At 41.3% G+C, this 21355-nt stretch overlaps 1 pseudogene; it reads right to left on the reverse strand.

Moving 5' to 3' along the window:
• Positions 1–16595: 16595 nt before the first annotated feature.
• On the reverse strand, positions 16596–16720 carry LOC132240421 (U2 spliceosomal RNA; annotated as a pseudogene).
• Positions 16721–21355: the final 4635 nt, after the last annotated feature.

A 21355-nucleotide genomic window follows, 5' to 3' on the forward strand; every position in this document is an offset into this window, starting at 1 on the left:
ACGCTCCAACCAACTGAGTCACAGGGCTGTGTGTGTGTGTGTGTGTGTGTGTGTGTGTGTGTGTGTGTGTTTACTCAAGAAAAGCATTCTCTCTGTGAGGCCCTTTTGCTCTCTCTGATTCCATGTAATCATTTTTTGTATCTTTGCTTGCATCATCTCAAGGTCATGGACATGGATGGGTTTTATAATCCTTGATTTTTACTCATGCAGTGTCTTAGGTCAGTTTCTCTAGAAGCAGAGCCTGACACAGGGTTTGAGTGCATACTTTATTGGGCGTGCTCTCAGGAGACAGGCAATGAAGAAAGCAGGACAGAGCAGGAAAGGAAGCTAAGCAAGGATGTGGCCTTATCTGGAGTTTAGCTTCAGCCTGATCCTATGGAGAGCCCTGGATCATGAATTGTACCATGGAGTTGATCTCACCTTGAAGCAAAAAGGCCAGCATTTTGTACACATATATCATTAGTAGCCAACACTCAGCAGTAAAAAGGATTCGGTAAAAGAAATTTAGGAGAGGAATCAGTAGCCTGCTATACAACAAATATTTATTGAGCAATAGAGAGCAAAGATGAATACTACCCTGGTAAAAACCTATCTGATCAGCTGTCTAACCTTTCCTAATCATCAACAGATCTTATACTTTGAGTCTACGTAGAACAAAGCAATTTCCTGATTGCAGCTGTCAGGTTCTCACCTACCCTATATTGTCTGTGAAAAAGGCTGATCCTGAAAGTTTGAAACAAACACAACTGAGAGGATTCTAGATAGCAATGGAGCTCCACTGGGTAGCAGCTCCCATGTGAGGTGTAAGTCAGCTTACAAACATGATCCTAATAGTTCTTGGCAGGCTCTATAGCAGTGGTTCTCAACCTTCCTAATGCCGCGACCCTTTAATACAGTTCCTCATGTTGTGGTGACCCCCAACCATAAAATTATTTTCGCTGCTACTTCATAACTGTAATTTTGCTACTGTTATGCATCGTAATGTAAATATCTGATATGCAGGATGTATTTTCATTGTTACAAATTGAACATAATTAAAGCATAGTGATTAATCACAAAAACAATATGTAATTATATATGTGTTTTCCGATGGTCTTAGGCAACGCCTGTGAAAAGGGTCGTTCGACCCCCAAAGGGGTCGTGACCCACAGGTTGAAAGCCGCTGCTCTACAGGAAAGTGCTTAGGGGATCTTTGCCCTGGGAGCACAGGGTTAGTCCCCTGAGTTGTTGGCAGAGCTCCTGGTGGCCTCCATAGACAAGCCCCACAAAAACAGGAAGTAGCCTTTATATCAGCTCAAGGGACAAGACCTTGGGAAGAGATCACCAATTTAAAGGCAGAGCACTTGCCCTAGCTGGTTTGACCCAGTGGATAGGGTGTTGGCCTGTGGACCGAACGGTCCCGGGTTCAATTCAGGTCAAGGTCATGTACCTGGGTTGCAGGCCCTGGTTGGGGTGTGCGCATGTTGGGGGCAGCCAATATTACGCATACAAGAGACTTATTGGGGAAATGTCTATGAATGATAAAGGGGAAGGAAGCAGAAAAAGGCAGTGAGAGGATAGAGACTGGAATAAAAATTGACAGCTGTGAAGAAAGGGGGGAGGAAGGATTGGTTAAGAAGAATCTCAAACTACAGTATAGCTCCAAGAAAGGCTTGTCCAGGCCAATGAGGAGGACTGGAACCAGAGTTGCCAGTTGGAGTAGCCTTTCATCTCACAGGAATGAGCCTGCATTAGTGCAAATGTGGTGGTAGAGCCACAGGGATAGCAGATCATCTGCCAGTCAATTCAATGCCCCACAGCAAGAGACCAGAACGATGCATTTTCATGGCTACTATGCATGGCAATATTCCTTTCCACCACCTCCCTGGAGATGAATGGGATGGCTTCTCAGCCAGTGTCCCCTCTAGACATCTTACCTTTCACAAGTTAGATGCACAGCCCTGGCTTGGCTGATTTGTTTGAAAGCTAGACAGGCAGCTTTATACTGAATAAGCCCCAGGTTTCTTGGGTAATTCACTGGAAAAGAAAGAGGGATTCAAGGGGAAAACACTGGATTTCCTCCTATTAAGGACAGATCAGTGTTCTAATTTTTGTTGCTGTTGTTAATCCTCACCAGAGGATATTGTTTTTCCATTGCTTTTCAGAGAGAGTGGAAGGAAGGGATTGGAGGGAGGGACGGACACACACGGACACACACACACACACACACATACACACACATACACTGGTTGCCTCCTGCACGCACCCGACCCAAGGGTGGGGAGCGAACCTGCCACCTTTCAGTGAGGGGAAGGGGTGGGATGGGCAGGGGTGATGCTCTAACCACTGAGCCACCAGCCAGGGCAGTGTGTTCTAATTATTTATTAAAGAAATAGGAATTGACCATACTATATCCCAACTAATGAGTTTGTACATTACTGATTATATAAGAAAAGAAAGTCTGAAATAGAAGCTAGAAAAGACTTTATAATTCAAGTTATAGTTAACTATTGAACTAAAAGCAATGTGGTGCTTTTTAAAAATGTCCACACATCCCTTAATATGCCCTTTAAATGTTGGAGTTTAGTTCAATTCCTGATGAGTGCATATGCTCAGGTTTTGGGCCCTTTCTGGCCCTTTCTAGAAGGCCAGATTTATTACTCACTTCTAACAAATAGAATGTTATAGAATTATGCTATGAGACCTCTGTGGCTAGGTCATACAAAGGATAACTCTCTCTCTCTCTTTCTCCTCCCTTCCTCTCTTTTCACTTGCTTTGGAGGAAGCCAGCCATCATGTAATGAAGACATTTCAGCAGCCTGTGGAGAACTTCCCAAGTGGGGAGGAACTGAGGCCTCCCACTAAGAGCCAGCACAAACTTGCCATCAAGGCTTCAGATGACAGTGGCCTTGGCCAATATTTTGACTGTGACCTCATGAAAGACCTTGAGCCTGAATTGCCTAGTAAAGCTGCCCTTGAATTTATGACCCATAGAAACTGTGAGAATAGCCCAGCCCGCATGGCTGAGTGGTTGAGCATGGACTTATGAACCAGGAGGTCACGGTTCGATTCCTGGTCAGTGCACATGCCCAGGTTGCAGGCTAGATTCCCAGTGTGGAGCAAGCAGGAGACATCCGAGCAATGATTCTCTCTCATCATTGATGTTGCTATCTCTCTCTCCCTCTCCCTTCCTCTCTGATATCAGGGTGTTTTTTTTTAAACTGAGAATTATAAATTGTTATAGGTCCCTGAATTTGGGAGTAATTTGTCTCATAGTAATAGATAACAACAAGAGTTTGGAAGTCCACCTACATGCGCCCAACACCGTGACAGAAGATATTAATTCTGAGACAAGATAGCAAGCCCACGGAAGATGTCCATTCCCTTCTTTCCTTCTTTGGCTCATAGACAAGCCATTTCCTCCTCAAGCTAACTTCCACCAAAGCCCCTGTCCTGGTGCCACCAGCATCCCCATCTCTATTTCTAGTGCTTCCCTAAGGCCCTGATAGAGACTGCCACAAGTGTTGTGATCAAGGCTCGTGAGACCTACACAGAAGTCCCCATCTCATGTTGCTACCCAGCCACTGGCACCAACTCTCATTATCTGAGACGTCACTGGCAGCAACACAGCCTTCATTACTGCAAATTGGTTCTTGCATACACTTGTACTGTGACTATGGCAGGAACCCCAAGATGGGGGATGGTGGCAGGTAACCCTGTGGGCAGAACCAGCTGACCTAAAGCCTGGGCTGTGACTAAAGGTGTGGCCCAGATTGCAGTGTTTACCAAGTTAAACAGGCTGAAGCCACCTCAGCATATCAAAAATGGCTCAAGGCACAAGGAGCGTTTACCAATGAACCCCGGCAAGCCAGGGCCAAGGGCATTAATTATGAACAAGGTTCATTAATTAAGGACAAAAAGAAAGCAAACCTTCAGGAAGTCCATGAGTCAGAGTCCTGGGCTTGGGACAGCTTTGAAGTCTGTGCCTGTTGCCAGTGGTGTGGTCCCCACCCTCACCACTAGCATGAAGCCCTCAGGCCCCTTCTCTCATATGCATTTCAAGGGAGGCTGCAGCTTTTTTTTTTTTTTCTTCATGTGGAAAATTCCCACAGAGTTGCCAGGGCTCAGACTTTGTCTCATACTGGCAAGAAAGCTTCAACAATTTTATATTAGTTTAGGTGCCCCCAAAAGAAAGCCCTATGGCAAGGATTCAAGGTCGATATGGGTCTTAACCTCGGGAAGCAGGTGGAGAGTAGGAAAGTAAGACCTGGAAGGGAAGAGAAGTCAATACTTATCAAGCTAGTTACTGGTGTGAGCAATCAGAACTTAATTCCACAGGGGGAATTATGGGAAATGGTATAGGACACATGCCTTAGAGGCAAGGGGGCCAGAGTATTTAGGGGTATTTATACACCAAATCCAGTCAGTTATTATGAAGGGGAGTGGTGTTAATTACTGCGGAGACCAACACAGACATGCAGATATTGGTTGATCAACCTTTTGTTTATTGGTCATCTAGCTGTGAACTCTGCATTCATATCCTTTGCTCATTTTTCTTTTCTTTTTAAATATATTTTTATTGATTTCAGAGAGGAAGGGAAAGGAAGAGAGAGAAAGATAGAAACATCAATGAGAAAGAAACATCAATCGGCTGCCTCCTGCATGCCCCCTACTGGGGATCCAGCCCACAACTGGGCATATGCCCCAACCTGAATCAAGCCTGTGACCTCTTGGCGCATAGGACAATGAGGGCATACTTATTTTTAATGTAGATGAATTTAACCATCTTTTCCTTTTTTTTTTGTATTTCTTTTTTTTAACCATCTTTTCTTTATAGTCTGCCTTTTGTGTCTTGTTTAAGAAATTCTTTCCTACCTTGAGGTAATTAAGATGATAATTTACTAGGCATTTTTACAGATAGTCTTTAATCCAACTAGAAATCATTTATATGATGATGCAATATAGGAAGTCAATACTTCATTTTTATCATGGAAAACATCAAACATATACAAACATAGAATAATATAATGAACCCAGCTTCAATAATTATTAACTTATTTCAGTTGACCACTGGTGTGTAAAATATTATCCCAACTTTACAAATTAAAACTAATAAACATTTGTTATCTCACACAATTTTTGTAGGTCAGGATTTCAGAAGTGACTTACCTGAGTGGTTCTGGCCCAGGCTCTGTCCTGAGGCTGCAGTCATCTGAAGCCTCACTTAACTGGGGCTAAAGGACCTGCTCCAAGGTGACTCTCGCCTATGGCTGGTAAGATGTTGGCAGAGGCATCTGTTTCTTGCCACATGGACCTTTCCATAGAGCTGCTGGAGTGTCCTCATGGCATGGTGGCTGGCTTCCCCCAGAACGAATGATCCAAAAAAGAATAACATGGAAGTTTCAATAACCTTTATGATGCGGTGTTGGGAGACACACAAGAATGTGTGTCCACTGTATTCATTAGAAACAAGTCACTACATCCCCTGCCACAAGGGAAGGGAAATTAGGCTCTACCTTCTGAAAAGAGGAATGTCAGATTAGTGAATGTTTTAAAAATCAGCACATAACTCGTGGGTAATATCATTTCAACTATGCCTCCATCCACTCTTCCTTACCAACTGCATTATTTTGAAGGAAATTGCAGACATCATAGTATTTGATATAGAAGTACTCCAATGTGAATTTCTAAAAGATATGCTCTGAAGAAATGTCGTAACCACAATACCATTATCACACAAAAAGTTAACAATAAAACAATAATTTCTTAATATCCTGTTAGCATTCAAACTTCCTTATTCATTCTCTCTCTCTCTCTCTCTCTCTCTCTCTCAACCCCCCTCTCTCTCTCAATCTCTCTCTCTCTCAACCCCCCCCTCTCTCAATCTCTCTCTCTCTCTCTCTCTCTCTCTCTCTCTCTCTCTCTCTCTCTCTCTCTCTTTCTCTCTCATCTCTGTGCAGACCTCCATATCCTCGCAGGCTCACCTGCCTCTTAATTAAGCCTACATCAGTTCTGCACAGGCTCCAGTCAGCCTCACACAGCTGCTCCCAGCCATGTTCTCAGGGATTCTGTTTCATGCTGCAAGGTGGGATCTGTTTGGCACCCAGGCATGCACAACCCAAGAGTGCCAGGAATTTAATATTCTTTGAGGCAAACTTTGACCAATAGAGACTGAGAAACAATGGACAACTGCTTTGGTTATGGAGTCCAGGGGGCTTGCTGCTTAGGGTGTTCTACTCAAGAACAGGACGTGGTTGTCAGGTAGTTTTATTTATTTGCAGCAAGTAAAGGAGACAGGGGATTCGCATCCAACGCTCTGTAGGCCCGAGGGGAGGCTTAGCCATTGCTTACATACACTATTTAAATTAATTGACTTCTTTGCAGTTGGCTACACTTAACAGGTTGGGTTCCTGTCAAGCTCATCCCGTTTAAAGCTGTGTCTGCAAAATACTGTGCTACATTTTAACATTTAGCAAGCATAGCATTTAGTAAGAACCACTCAGACCTTGAGATCCTTGGTCTACCTAACACTTTCCTTTTCATCCCCAGATCAGCAGTCCTAAGACACAGTATATATATAGCAGCCTCTAAGAGGGCTAGGCATTAAGGAATTACTTGATCATGCTTCCTGTATTGGCTTTGCCCGCTTCTGTTTCACTTAGTGTCCCTCGGTCCTGCTCCCTGGGACTGCATTCCTCAGTAGTCTGGGCAGACAGCTTTTTTGTTTTGTTTTGTTTAAATCAGGTTATGCTTTCTGGAGGACCTCGGCTAGGAAACAGTTGCTTCCAAACAAAGTGCACACTTTGCATTTGACTTTTTGTCTTGTAGGGCTCTTTGATCTATAGGTTCCATGCCCTCCCATTTCTTTTCCTCTGCAACTATTTGGTTACCATAATAAATCATACTGTTTGTTCTGAGGAGTTTACCCCATTATAGATTTCCCTGATCTCTCTTACTAAGGTGCTGTTTATCATGCTGTCTTTTCCCTATTATTTCCTAACCGATTGTTAGATCTAGAATCTTGATCAGATTGAGCTTTGAATGTTTGGCAAGAATACATCATGGTGATATTAATTGCATCACATCAGGAGATGCAATGTCTGTTTGTCTCTCATGATTTTAAGATTGATAAGTTCTGGGGCAGTCATTATAATCCATGCATTATAAACTCCCCACCAGTCTTTCACCTAAAGATTTTTAGTAGCCAAAGTTAATCATGCCCTAGAACTGTACTGTCTGGTACAATAGCAATTAGCCACATGTGGTTATTTAAATTTAATGAAAATTGAATAAAATTAAATTCCTTAGTCACACTAGCCACATTTTTAAAAAATACAATTTTATTGATTTCAGAGAGGAAGGGAGAAGGAGGGAGAGATAGAAACATCAATGATGAGAGAGAATCATTGATCAGCTGCCTCCTGCACACCCCACATTAGGGACTGAAGCAGAAACCCGGGCATGTACACTGACCAGGAATCAAACTGTGACTTCCTGATTCATAGGTTGACGATCAACTACTGAGCCACCCTGGCTGGGCACTAGCCACATTTGAAGTGCTCAATAGCTAGTGGCTTTTGTATTGAACAATGCAAATATAGAATATTTCCATCATCGTAGAAAGTTGCATTAGACAAAACTAGCCTAGAACCATTATTTTATTTTTATTCTAAATGTATAATTTCAAGTAGTTCATCCTAAATCTATCATCCTTTATACATTCTTAGCTGTAATTGTTCTGTAAAGAATCATATTCCCTCATCGACTATTTAGTTACCCTGAGGAATAGTTTCTATAGTAAAAGCTGTAAAAATTCTTATTTGCCTTTATTTGCAAGTATTCAGAATAATGAGATTATTTCTTGGCATCCTTGGCATCCTCCAAAGTGGATCAAAGCTTTTGGGTTTTTGTGTTTTTTTTATTGTTTTCAAGATCATTATGAACTGATGAATAATGTATTTAATGTCTTTCAGTTCATTGTAGTTACCGTTCTTATTGATGCTCAAATTTTCCCATTTGATAGTTTGGTTCCTACCATAATATTTTATAGGTTTTTTCATTTCCAATATGAGATGTATCAGGCTTTTCATGTACATTTTCTGCCCCATGGAATCAGACATTTCTTCAAATGGCCCTGGTTCCTTTTAGAGAAAAATGGCATGCTTATTCCTAGTGAGTTGGTTGTTCTATTTTATTTTTTTTTAAGTATAAAGAACTAGAAAATAATCTTTTTTAAAGAAAATACATCCTTGACAATATAAAAAATAACTCTTACCATTTGCAACAGCATGGATGGACCTAGAGCAGTGATGGCGAACCTTTTGAGCTCAGCGTGTCAGCATTTTGAATAACTCTAACTTAACTCTGGTGCCGTGTCACATATAGAAATTTTTTGATATTTGCAACCATAGTAAAACAAAGATTTATATTTTTGATATTTATTTTATATATTTAAATGCCATTTAACAAAGAAAAATCAACCAAAAAAATGAGTCTGTGCTTCACCTCTGACACTCGTGTCATAGGTTTGCCATCACTGACCTAGAGAATATTTGGCTAAGCGAAATAAGTCATTCAGAGAAAGACAAATATCACATGATCTCACTCATATGTGGAATCTAACACACCAAATAAACTGATAATCAAAAATAGACCCAGAGACATAGAAGCATGGTCAGACTGTTGAACCTCAAAGGGAAGGCAAGGGAGGGTGGGTGGGAAGAGATCAACCAATGCACTTGTATGCATAGATGCGCAACCCCTGGACACAGACAATGGGATGGGATGGGACACAGACCTGGTGGGTGGGGCAGGGATGGGATCCGGCTGGAAAAGGTTAATGGGGGGGGGGGGGAGGAGGACCTATGTAATACTTTCAACAATAAAGTTTAAAAACAAAATACATTTTAGTTTCAAACTGATATTCCAGGTTAAGACTTAGGACTACAAAGTTTTGCTTAACTTCTTTGATTTCATGTTTGTATCTCTTTTCTACTGGACTGATATTCCTGGTTCCTAAGGTTAACAACACAAGTACTCACTTTCTTTGTCTTATAATGCCTATAATAACTTCATTCAGCTGTGCCCATAATGTATTAATTATTAAATATCTTGAATATCACCCTTGCTTTATGATCTACAAATTCTGTAAATTAATTTTCCTCCGCCAGAATTTCCTCATTTAAGGGAATAGCTATTCTCCTACCACCCATGATGTAATGAACCTGTCAGGCAAGGAACTTGGCCTCCCCTTCCATTGGAGTGAAAAATACTCCTGGGATATGAGAGAATCAACACCCCAAGGGTGAACTTTGGCCAGTGCAAGATAAGAAATAGAGAGGAACCAGTGAATAGTCTTCTTTCACTTTCACCCCTCAATGGACCATTTCAAGACCTGGTCGGTTTGCATAACTTTTTAGGAAGACTCCTGTGTAACTAAGCAACCCGATATGTTTTCTTTTCTTTTTCTTTCTTTTCTTTTTTTTAAATCCTCACCCAAGAACTTTTTTAAAATATATTTTTATTGATTTCAGAGAGGAAGGCAGAGGGGATTGAGCCCACAACCCAGGCATGTGCCCTTGACCGGAATTGAACTCAGGACCTTTCAGTCCACAGGTCGATGCTCTATCCACTGAGCCAAACCAGCTGGGGCAATTTTATTTTATTTTATTAGAGAGAGAGGAAGGGAGAAAGAGAGAGAGAGAAGGAGAGAGCAAGAGAGAGAAGGAGACACCAATGTAAGAGAGAGAATCATTGGCTGCCTCCTGACAGGGAATCAAACCTGCAACTTAGGTATATGCCCTGACCGGAATCAAACCTGCAACTTTTTGGTGTACGGATGACACTCCAACCACCTGAGCTACCTGGTCAGGGCCAGGTATGTTTTCTTGAAGCTGCAGGGATCCCAGTAATACACCACCTTGCATTTGCTTTGTTTCCTTCCTGTCTGACTTTTGTTGCTCTGGATTATTCCTCCAATTAAGACCCCCTGCTCTGTTCTCTAGGGAACCCAGGCAAAAACAATCTAGGCAAAGGCAGTCTTCCAGGATCTTCTGGGTGAAGAGCTGTGAGTTTATATATTTAATAAGCACTCCAAGATACATGGCCCTGGCATAGCTAAAGGCTTTTGGGAGCATTGATATGGATTCTGGGAAAAGGCAGATATGATTCTCTCTAAGATTATGAGCTACATGTAAAAATATTATAGTAGAGCCATGGCAGTGTGGCTCGATGGCTGGAGCATCAGCCGGCACATCAAAGGATCTCGGGTTCATTTCTTAGTAAAAGGTGGGTACCTGGGTCGTAGGTTCCATCCCTGGTTGGGGCATGTGTGGGAAAGCATCCAATGATCTCTCTCTTCTCTTCTCTTCTCTTCTCTTCTCTTCTCTTCTCTTCTCTTCTCTTCTCTTCTCTTCTCTTCTCTTCTCTCTCCCCCCCGCCGCCTCTTTCCTCCCTCCTTCCCTCTCTCCCTGCCACTCTCTCTTAAAATTAATGGAAGAAATATCCGTGGGTGAGGGTTGACAAAAAAGATAAGTAGTTTAGTAGATATATGTTTATTTCCTAACACATATTTCACTCTACTTCTGGTAACAGTGTATTGATTTTGAAGGAGGAGAGAAGAAACTACTCCTTTTTCTTATTCTTAGCTCATCTACTTTGGATGGAGCTGACTTCTCTTTAAGCCCATAGGTGGACATATAATCCACACTGACCACAGATTGTTTGGGGTAGTCATGTGACCCAGACAGAGCCCTTGAACTATGGGATTGTTAAAAGAGAAAAAGCCTCTTTTTTTCCCCTGGACTAAGAGCATCAAAGATGTGTTGCCATTATGAGGAAACTGAATATAAAGCCGACACAACAAAAGACAGGAGACTGTGGAGGGCGTACAATGAGTCCTACCTAGTTGACATTGATGGAGCTCTTGGTTCAAGCACCACTCAGACCTTCCTACCTCAGATTACAACTCTTGGATTACACAGGCTGATGAGTTTTCTTTTTTTGTTCAAGCCAGTTTGGGTTGGGCTTTATACCACTTACAACCAAAATGGTTATGACAGCTGCAATGATGGCAGCTGCAGGAAAATACATTGCTGCCGTGTGACCAGACCCTGGGTGACAGTGACACCAATCACAAGAAAGAAAGAATTAGAAGTAAGAGATGGAGAGAGGGAAGGAGAGCAAGTGATTGCTATGGGCAACATCCAGGTACTACCAGGATCCTGTCATTCCTGACACACATTGCACCTTTGAGATCTCAATTATTTGAACCAACAAATTCCCTTTTTTGCTTAAAGGAATAAAAACTAAGCTTTATCACTTTCAAAGGAAAGCGTTCTGACTCACACAATGCCCTCTTTTCATTTTTCCTGAATCATTTTAATTTTTCCTTATTGAGTTGAAGCAATCTTTTTTTTTCTTCAAGACAATCTTTACATATTCTGAAATTGACCTTTTTTGTCCATTGTTTGCTATAAATAATTTATTCTACCACGTATCTTTTCCTTTGTTTATGCTATTTCTCAGTGCTGAAAAGGCTGTGATTTTATGGGGTCTAAATAAACAAGTTTCACCTTTATCATTTTTGGATTATTAGACATGGTCCTTTTGGTTGAAATTGATGGAAACACAATACAATCTAGTTTAAATTAAAAGACAATAAAAAATAAAATAAAAGACAATATATCGGAGTTCTAGAGATATTTGGTTTTAAGGCTCAACTAGAATCAACTCCAACTGTCATTGGGACCATTTCTCTCTCAATCTATCAGTTCTCTGTACTTCTTTTCCATTGAAGCTCTCTTCATCTTTTTAAAAACAGCCCATATTCTTATACTTTATAGCTCCACAGAAAGAAGACTCTCCTGATGATTGGGCATAGGAATCCAAGCAGAGCCTGATGGCTATTATGAGCACTCTAACAGATAAGCATTATCTATCCACTCCTATGTCTAGTGGCTGTATCAATCATTTCAAATTACTCAAAATGTGCTCCACACAGATTGAAAGAGTTTCGTTATGGAAGGATGGAAGAAGGGAAAACGTGGTAAGCATTTAATAGCTACCATACTCATCTCTGTCTTTTATATTTAGTTTATAAAAACCTTTCTCTCCCCAAATTATATTTGTATTTATATATATTTACTTATATCACATATTTTTTAATCCTCTCAAATTTTTGACTTTAAAACTTGTGCTTTCATTTTAGAGCTACATTTAATCTAGAATGTATTTTTATTTATGGCATGAACTAGAAATCTAACAATTTTTTTCCGTATGAAAAACCTATTGTCTTAAAAACATACGTTGAATAATCGATCTTTTCCCCACCAGCTGGAAATGCCATATTCATTACAAATTAAATTCTACATTTATGTGGTTCTCTTTCTTGACTATACATTGCTCTATTGATCTAGTCTTCTATTCCTGCAACGATTCATGTTCCTCAAATAGCAGTTCACTTTACTGGGAAGCACTGCTTTTTACTTGGTCCTAAATTTCTTCTAACCGGCATGTTTTGGGCTGTGGTTCTCTTTGATCATATTCCCATTAATCTGATTCTGTCCATTTTTAAATTTATTTAGTGATTTTAAATTGTTACAACAAAAACCAATTGAGAAATTGACCAGCCCAGAGGAAAAGCAACAAATGAAAATGATTTAAAATCTTGTTTCATGGATGTAAAATTTTCTCAAATCTCTCAGGGAATATTAATGATAGTAGATTTTTACAAGTTTGTTCCTGCTCCTTGTCATTGTTGCTGTTTTGAGTTCCTTCTTTTCTGTTTGGTCAGGTCTCTGATTTTCTTGTTAGCAGTTTTCCACAATAGGTGACTTATGGCCCCCTGTTGCTATGCATATGACCTGGAGCTTATGTTTGTAGGTGCAGTGTATTGATTGGGGCCTCAGGGTAACAGGATGGGCAGGTACTTGGAAGTTTCATTGCCAATTTATGTCGTTATTTTTCTCTGGGCTGGTCAATTTCTCAAGTGAAGGCTCCTTTTACCATAGGCCAGGTGGGAGGGAATGTATGTGTGAGTGGAAGAGAGTGGATAGTGGAGTATCTGCGTGGCTCAGAGCACGGGATGATGCCAGGGTCTCCATTCAGAATGCAAACTTCATGCATTTCCCCAGTGTCCACCTCACCCTGAGCTATGCCAGACCCCTAAGCTGAGAATTTTGGGTCCGACCTTTCCAGATGACAAACTGAAGTTTTCTGTCCTGATAGAGGAGGGCCAAGATTTTCAACTATGTCCTCTATTTCCAGCACCAACCCTCATCCTGACATCAGAGATGTGTGGTATTTCCAATCTCTGAGCCTTTCTGAGGTGCTAAAGCACAAATTGGTTTTTCTCTTATTGACTCACCCCCATCTACTTAGCAGAGCTGAGAAAACTGCAAGCAACTTTAGAGCAAAATTCTGAAACAAAAAGTCTGTGAGAAGTTATCAAATTTTGATTTAACTTGTCAAGGAAGGAACCAGCAGGTAGACACAGACAAAAAAGCTGTTTTCTTTATAAACCGTGGAAAAAGGGACTCGGAGGGATTCTTTCCCCCTCCCACATGGGAATCTGTACTTGTTCTTCAATAAATTTCCAGCTTTACTATAAAAAGAAAAAGCTGTTTTGCCAGTGCTTGAAAAACAGGTGTGTGTGTGTGTGTGTGTGTGTGTGTGTGTGTGTGTGTGTGTGTGTGTGTCCAAAACAGAGCTAATGAAAGGAGTTCCAAAGACATTTGTTAGGTAAGATTCAAGAATGGTAATAAAAATCCTTATGTTTAACCAGGCTATAAAACCTTAGAACCTATTGGTTTCTAAGTTGAACTATAACTATATAGGACCATAAAACTGTGCCTTCAATAGCTGTGACTCAATTAGATACACCATGGCAATGGAATTACATTCCCCGGGACATAAGCTTCTATTTTCATTCAAACAGGTGTTTGAGGTGTTTCCTTGAGATATCAGGAATCAATCAACCATAATTTGGCCTTTTTTCCAAGTGTGTGTGGAATCACTTCTCTTTCTTCCCTGTGCCAGGTAACATATAACATATTATTGACATCATTAGCTCAGTCTTGCCTCAATGCCTGTTATTTTTTCCTTGTGGGTTTTGTACTTTTTTCTAATTTACTATATTTTAGCAAGGTTTGGGGAGGAATCCAGCATTAATTCACGAGCTCAATTACCTTTTTTCTTTTAACCATGCATTTCTTTCTACTCTCTATCTTCCAGGACTTTCTTAAAATGTGTGTTAGTTTTTTGTTTGGTTGGTTTTTAAATATATTTTTATTGATTTCACAGAGGTAGGGAGAGGCAGAGAGAGAAACATCAATGATGAGAGAGAATCATTGATTGACTGCCTCCTGCACACCCCCTAGTGGGGGATTGAGCCTGCAACCCTGTCACGTGCCAGACTGGGAATTGAACTGTGAACTCCTGGTTCATGGGTCGATGCTTAACCACTGAGCAACACCAGCTGGACTTGTTAGTTTTGCAGTTCCCTGATGCTGTTGCAGACCTATTAGTTTCTCTGTCTCATGTCTTTTCTGGATTTCATTGGGAGTTTTCAGCAGGAATGGCAGTGTGTACTTTTCACCATCTTGATCCAGGCCTTTTCCTGATTATATCAATGTTTGATTCCAAATATCAATCTCCCCTTTGGGAATGGAGATAAATGGTTCCCATTATTCAGATAAACATTGCTGTATCGTGGCAAGAATTAGTAGGTATCGTGTCTTCCAGCCTCTCTACTTCTTACTAGTCTTTCTCTATCCCCATAAGATAGATACCCCCTCAGTGGTCCTTTGGAAGGGCTTTACCTCTGCTTTTCAAACTTTAATGGGCATAAGTAGCAGTAAGTAGCCAGTTTTAAATGTAGAACCCCAGATTCCACCCCCAGAAGATGGAGAAGGTTAGGGAATCTATATTTTAAAGAGGGCTCCACGTCAAATCTGGGGCCATGCTGGCCTCAAATGAATAATGCACGGATGCACTATAATATACTGAATAAAAAGGAATTTATCCATCTATAGTGGCATTAACACAAAACATTTCAGGGAAATAGAAAAGACAGTTTTTCATAGAAAAAATGCCACCTAGTCAATGCAAAAGGATGATACAAATGGAAAAAAAATAATCATTTTACAAACATTCTAGTAACAGTTGATTCAGACAGGACTCATCAATGGAAGATAAAACCATTGCAAAGAAAGGGGTTGGAAAAAGATATTCAAAAGGTCTGGAAGTACCACCCTAAAAATATTTAGTAATTATGAAAAGGGAAGATACTTAACCCTGGAGAGATCTAGCAGTCACCATCTTTTTTTTCTTTTTTTAAATTGATTTCAGAGAGAGGAAAAGAGAAGGAGCAAGAAATAGAAACATCAGATGAGACTGATGGATTGACTGCCATCTGCTTGCCTCCTACTGGGGATCGAGCCCACAACCCAGGCATGTGCCCTGACTGAGAATTGAACCGTGCCCTCCTGGTTCATGGTTGATGCCCAACCACTGAGCACACCAGCCAGGCTGATAGTCATCTTTTTTTTTTTTTTTAATCCTTACCTGAGGATATTTTCCCATTGATTTTTAGAGAGGGTGGAAGAGGGGGAAAGGCAGAGAGAAATATTGATGTGAGAGGAACACATTGATTGGTTGCCTCCTGCACGTGCCCCAGGGAGGAGCCTTGACCGGAATCGAACCCCGGACCCTTCAGTCTGTGCCGGAAGCCAATTCTATCATGTCATGATTTCAAGAGTTTCATCAAAAGGTTGATGGAACTTGGGGACTCAACAAGGGCTGAGTCACACATGTAGCCACCTGTGGGAATGGCTGAGGGCATTTCCCCAAACCTGAAAAGGGATGATTGCTTGGCTGCTAGACAGCTAAGGACATCTTAAGCTACATGTTATTGCCTCCTACTGGCCAAACACCTGAACAGCCGTAGGCTAATTTCCCCCATTCTGACAATGCTTCTGTATAGAAACCCTGACCCTTTGATGTGTATATCTCTGCTTCGCCTCAGGACAATTTGTGTTAATAAAAAGCATGGGGTCCTGAGTCGAGGAGAACTTAGATCTTAGTTTCCTTTAAACTAGGGTCCTCTGGCCCCCAAATGCCTTTCAAAATGATGCTTCATCCCTGGACTCTTTATTAATCTACGCACAGCCTTCTCCAGATTTCCTGAACCCTTCTTGATGCCGGAACAAGAACCCCGGCAAGTCTGCATCCCAATGCTCTATCCACTGAGCCAACCTGGCTAGGGCGATAGTCATCATTTTGACCAAGGGATTACATTTAGCATAATTACTAATGTGATCAGCTGACTGATGTGACTCATTGAGATGAACACTCTATTACCTAATATTTCTACCAAAATTCTGAACAAAGATTTTTTTTAGGAAATCAAGGCCCTGTGCATTATGATGTCATAGTTATTTTAAATACAAGGGCTTATTTAATGGATATGGTCAATACTTTAAAACTTTCAGTTCCCCTCTACCACAGACTCCTTTGTATTCTGGAAGTGACCAGGGAGCACTCTTGTGTAGTCCTCTGAGAATCCCCCATTCTCCCTCTGCAAAGGTCACCAGTAAGGCCTCTATTGTATGAAAAGAAAGAGCTTTGTCTCTGCCCTTATACTTCTTTTTTTTTTTCCTTCTTGGTATTTGTATCACATATTAAACTGATAAGAACAGATACTATACTTGATCTTAGTATAGCCAAAAGGCTGAGAAGTGATCCGCCCTTTTATTTCTTACAAGGGGCCCGAAGTATGAAATTCATGCAAGAGTAAGCCTTCCTTCCCCCAGCTGCTGGCACCAGCTTCCCTCCAGCACCTGGGACCCAGGCTGGCTTCCCTCCCGCCCTGGCTTTATCAGGAAGGACTTCCGGAATGACGTCCGGAAGATGTCTGGTCTAATTAGCATATTACCCTTTTATTACTATAGATATCTTTGTGAAGTGTATCTGATGCCAAGGTCACTCTGTGCTGAAACTGCTGAAATATACCTCAAGGCCACTTTCTTACATGACAGCCTTAAAGAGACAACTTTAAACTTCCAACATCTCACTAAGATTTTATGTGACAACCAATCAGTTTCTGCTTTCAGCCACTCTCTCTCTAGGACTAAGAAATGAGTCCATGACGGCTTGCCAGAGGACGGTAGCATAGTCCATATTGTCTTGCCAGACTTGTCCTCCGAGCAGAGGCTTCTCATTCCAACCACCCACCCAGTCATCCAGCTCGCTCTGAAACTCTCTCAGCCCACTTGGCTCCTTGGAGTATTATAACACAAGAAAGTGTTTCACAAGAGGACCCGAGACTTGTGGATGAAATAGCTGCCAAAGCAGAAGAGGGGGAGGTGAGAGATTTAGGGGGCAGCAGCTTCCCTAATCCTCACTTCTCGTTGTACACCATCAGAAGCTTCCCGTTTCCCTGGAATCTTGAGAAACAGGCTTTTCTGCAAAACCCCGTTCCCCTTGGCCAAACTGCACCCCTCCTTTTTTGTTTACCCTGATGATAGCTCAGTAGGCACAGTGTTCTCCACCTTTATTTTTTTCATTTAATGATGTATTTTGAAGATCCTGATTCATCAATACCTATGGATATTCCTCATTCATCTTTCTGGCTGCATGCTATCTTATTGCACGGAGTGTACCATCATTTATTTAGCCTGACTCCTATTAATGGACATTTAGACTGTTTCAATTTTATTGGTATTATTAACAATGTGGCCATTGGTATTACCATGAAAATCTTTTGACTCAGTGAGGATTACATTTGGCTGAAGGTAAAAGAAAATGTAACTTAAAAAATCTTAATCAAATAGGATATATTTTCTTAGAATAGCATCAGAAGAAGGAATTTCAGTACAGGGACAGTGGCTCATTACCACTTCCAGGGAGTCAGGCTCTTTGTATACTCTTTGCCTCTGTGTGTGTGTGTGTGTGTGTGTGTGTGTGTGTGTGTGTTCACCCTCATACTCACAAAATGGTTGCTGCTCCTCCAGACATTATTTCTGCATGGCAGGCCAGGAAAAAAAAAAAAAAAAAAAAAGGCAAAGGGCAAACAAAGAGCCAAAAGACATGTTCATGGGTGCTGTTTTGAAATAATTATTTTTGAAATCCAACCAATGTCTTTGGCTTATATTTAACTAGGGGCCCAATGCATGGATTTGTGGATCTTGGAAGGAACTGTGGGCCGCGAGGCTGCAGTGGGCATAGGAGCGGGTCTCGGCCCATCCTCAGTACCCCCAGCCAGCCCCTCCCGCCACGGCCCACAGTCCCATCTGCCAGCAGCCCCGCTCTTGTCACTGCTGCTCCCACACGCTGATGGCGCCAGCCCTGCTCGCACCCACTGATGGCGATTGGGGCCAGCAGCCACCACTCACACCCACTGATGATGCTGAGTGATTGTGACCAGGGCTGGGCACAGGCAGCGCGTGCAAGCGGTGGCTCCAGCACTGGCTGTGGGTGCGAGCGCTAGGTATGACCGTGCGCGTGGGAGCAAAGAATTTTCAGTAATCACCAGAGGCTCGCCCTGATGACAGCGACCAGTGCCCCACCTTGATCTGGCGCCCCGGCTCACCTGCTCCACCATCCCACCATGGCCAACGCCCCCCATGTTCTGCACATGCCCCCTGGTGATCAGCGCCCGTCATAGCTACTGGTTGTTCTGTTGTTCTCGTTGTTCCATCTATTTGCATATTAGACTTTTATTATATAGGATTGGCCAGGACTGTGCCATGTGGCTACCCTCACTTAAAAATGATAGGATTTTATTGAACTTGTCACCATTGACAAAATCAAGTTCTTTTAAAAGGAAGAAAGGAAAGTGGATATGGGTGGACAATTACCAGTACTTGCTACATACTTAAACATATGTAATTTCACACATATGTGAAAAAAAAATCTGTGTGATAAATTCCTAAGAGGGAAATTTTCTGGGTCAAAAGGCAGGCCAATTTGTATATTTGTGATTCTGTTAGATGTTGTCAAATTGTCCTCCATAGAAGTTATACTAATTTTCCCATTACCAAAGAAATGTAAGAATGAGTATTATTTTAATTTTATTAATCTATTTTTTAATTGCCCTTTTTAGAGAGGGAGGAAGGGAGAGGAAAAGAGAGAAGCATCGATATGAGAGAGAAATATCAATGTGCCCAGACCTGGATTGAACCTTCAGCCTTTGGTACACAGGAGGAGGATGCGCCAACCAACTGAGCCACATCAGCCAGAGGTTAGCTTTGCTATTCTTCGTGAAAATTAAATTTTAATTTTCATTTATATTGTGAAGGATGTTGAATATATATAACTGGTTTGATTTCTTTGGAGAAATTTGACTAATATAGCTGTCATATTGCAAATATTCTTTTTAGTTCACTGAACTCTGTGTTTCTAAAATTTATCTTATTCATTTGTTGTATAATATAACATTGAATGAATATTCCACATTTGATTCATATTTCACATTTGCTCTCCTATTGATGGATATTAAATCCACCCTCCCAAATTTTATTGTCACAAAAATGTGCCATAAACATCTTTGGACTTACTTCACCTGTCCCTATCTGGGTTTCTTTAAAAGTGGAATTGTTGCACTTGGCTGGTGTTGCTCAGTGGTTGAGCGTCAACCTATGAACCAGGAGGTCATGGTTCAATTCCTTGTCAGGGTATATGCCCAGGTTGCGAGCTGATCCCCAGTTGGGGGCGTACAGGAGGCAGCTGATCTATGATGTTCCTCTCTCATCAATGTTTCTATCTCTTTCCCTTCCTCTCTCTAAAAGTCAATAAAAACATGTATTTTTTTAAAAAGTGGAATTGTTGGGCCCGGATGATGTGGTACAGTGGTTGGAATGTGGGCCCTATGCAGCAAAAGGTAATTCACATACCATAAGATTCACCCATTTAGAGTGTACAATTTATTGGGCTTTAGTTATAGTCACAGGATTGTGCAATCATCACTACCATCTAATTTTTAGAGCATGTTCATCATCTCCAAAAGAAATCCTGTAATTATTAGCAGTCACTCTTCATCCCCCGCCTCTCCTCCAAACCTCTGGCAAACTAGTCTACTTTCTTTCTCTATAGGTTTGCTTATTTTGGACCTTTCATAAAAATAGAATCATGCAATACAGTCTTCTGCAATGGCTTCTTTCACTTAGCATAGTACTTTCAAGCTTTATCCATGCTACAGCATGGGAAGTTAGCTTCGTTATACTATGCACTGTTTGTTTGTTTAATTGTTGACAGTATTACAGATGTCCCCCATTTTACCCTCCTTTGCCCCTCTCCACCCATCCCCCACCCTCCCCCAGGCTTTCACCACACTGCTGTCTGTGTCCATGGACTATGCATATATGATCTTCGGTTAATCTCTTCCAGTCTGACCTCCTCTCCGCCCCTCTGAAATCTGTCGGTCTGTTCCATGTATCTATGCCTTTCATTCGATTTTGTTCGTCAGTTTATTTTGTTCATTAGATTCCACATATGAGTGAGATCATGTGACATTTGTCTTTCTCTGACTGGCCTATTTCGCTTAGCCTAAGTCTCCAGGTCCACCCTTGCTATCACAAAGGGTAAGAGTTCCTTCTTTTTTACAGCCATATAGTATTCCATTGGGTAAATGTACCACAACTTTTTTATCCACTCATCTACTGATGGCACTTGGGCTGTTTCCAGATCTTAGCTATTATAAATAATGCTGCTCTGAACATAGGGGTGCATATTCTTTCTAGTTGGTGTTTCGGGATTCTTAGGATATATCCCAGAAGTGGGATTGCTGGTTCAAATGACGGTTCCATTTTTAATTCTTTGAGGAAACTCCATACTGTTTTCCACAGTGACTGCACCCTACCAACAGTGTACTAGGTTTCTCTTTACTCCACATCCTCACCAGCACTTGTTTTTTGTTGATTTATTGATGGTAGCCATTCTGGCAGGTATGAGGAGACACCTCACTGTAGTTTTAATTTGCCTCTCTCTGATGATTAGTGACGTCAAGCATTTTTTCATATGTCTACTGGCCGTTTCTGTATGTCCTCTTTGGAGAAGTGTCTACTCAAGTCCTTTGTCCACTTTTTAATTGGATTGTCTTCCTGGTGTGGAGTTGAATACTATGCATTGCTGTACATGTTTTGATTTGGTCAAATATATCAGTCTTTAGAATTCTTATTTTTCTATCTCATTTAAGAAATCCCTCTCTTTCCCTGAGTTACAAAGATGTGCTCTAATAACTTCAATTTTCTGTTTTTCACATTTAAATTATCTGCTATTTATTTTGCATGCTGTGTCACATAGAGATTTAATTATTTTCCACACGGGTAATCAATTGTTCAGCACCACTTACTGAATAGTCCACCAATTCCCCTACTGC

Source organism: Myotis daubentonii, chromosome 8 (assembly GCF_963259705.1).
Source record: "Myotis daubentonii chromosome 8, mMyoDau2.1, whole genome shotgun sequence".
Lineage (NCBI taxonomy): Eukaryota > Metazoa > Chordata > Mammalia > Chiroptera > Vespertilionidae > Myotis > Myotis daubentonii.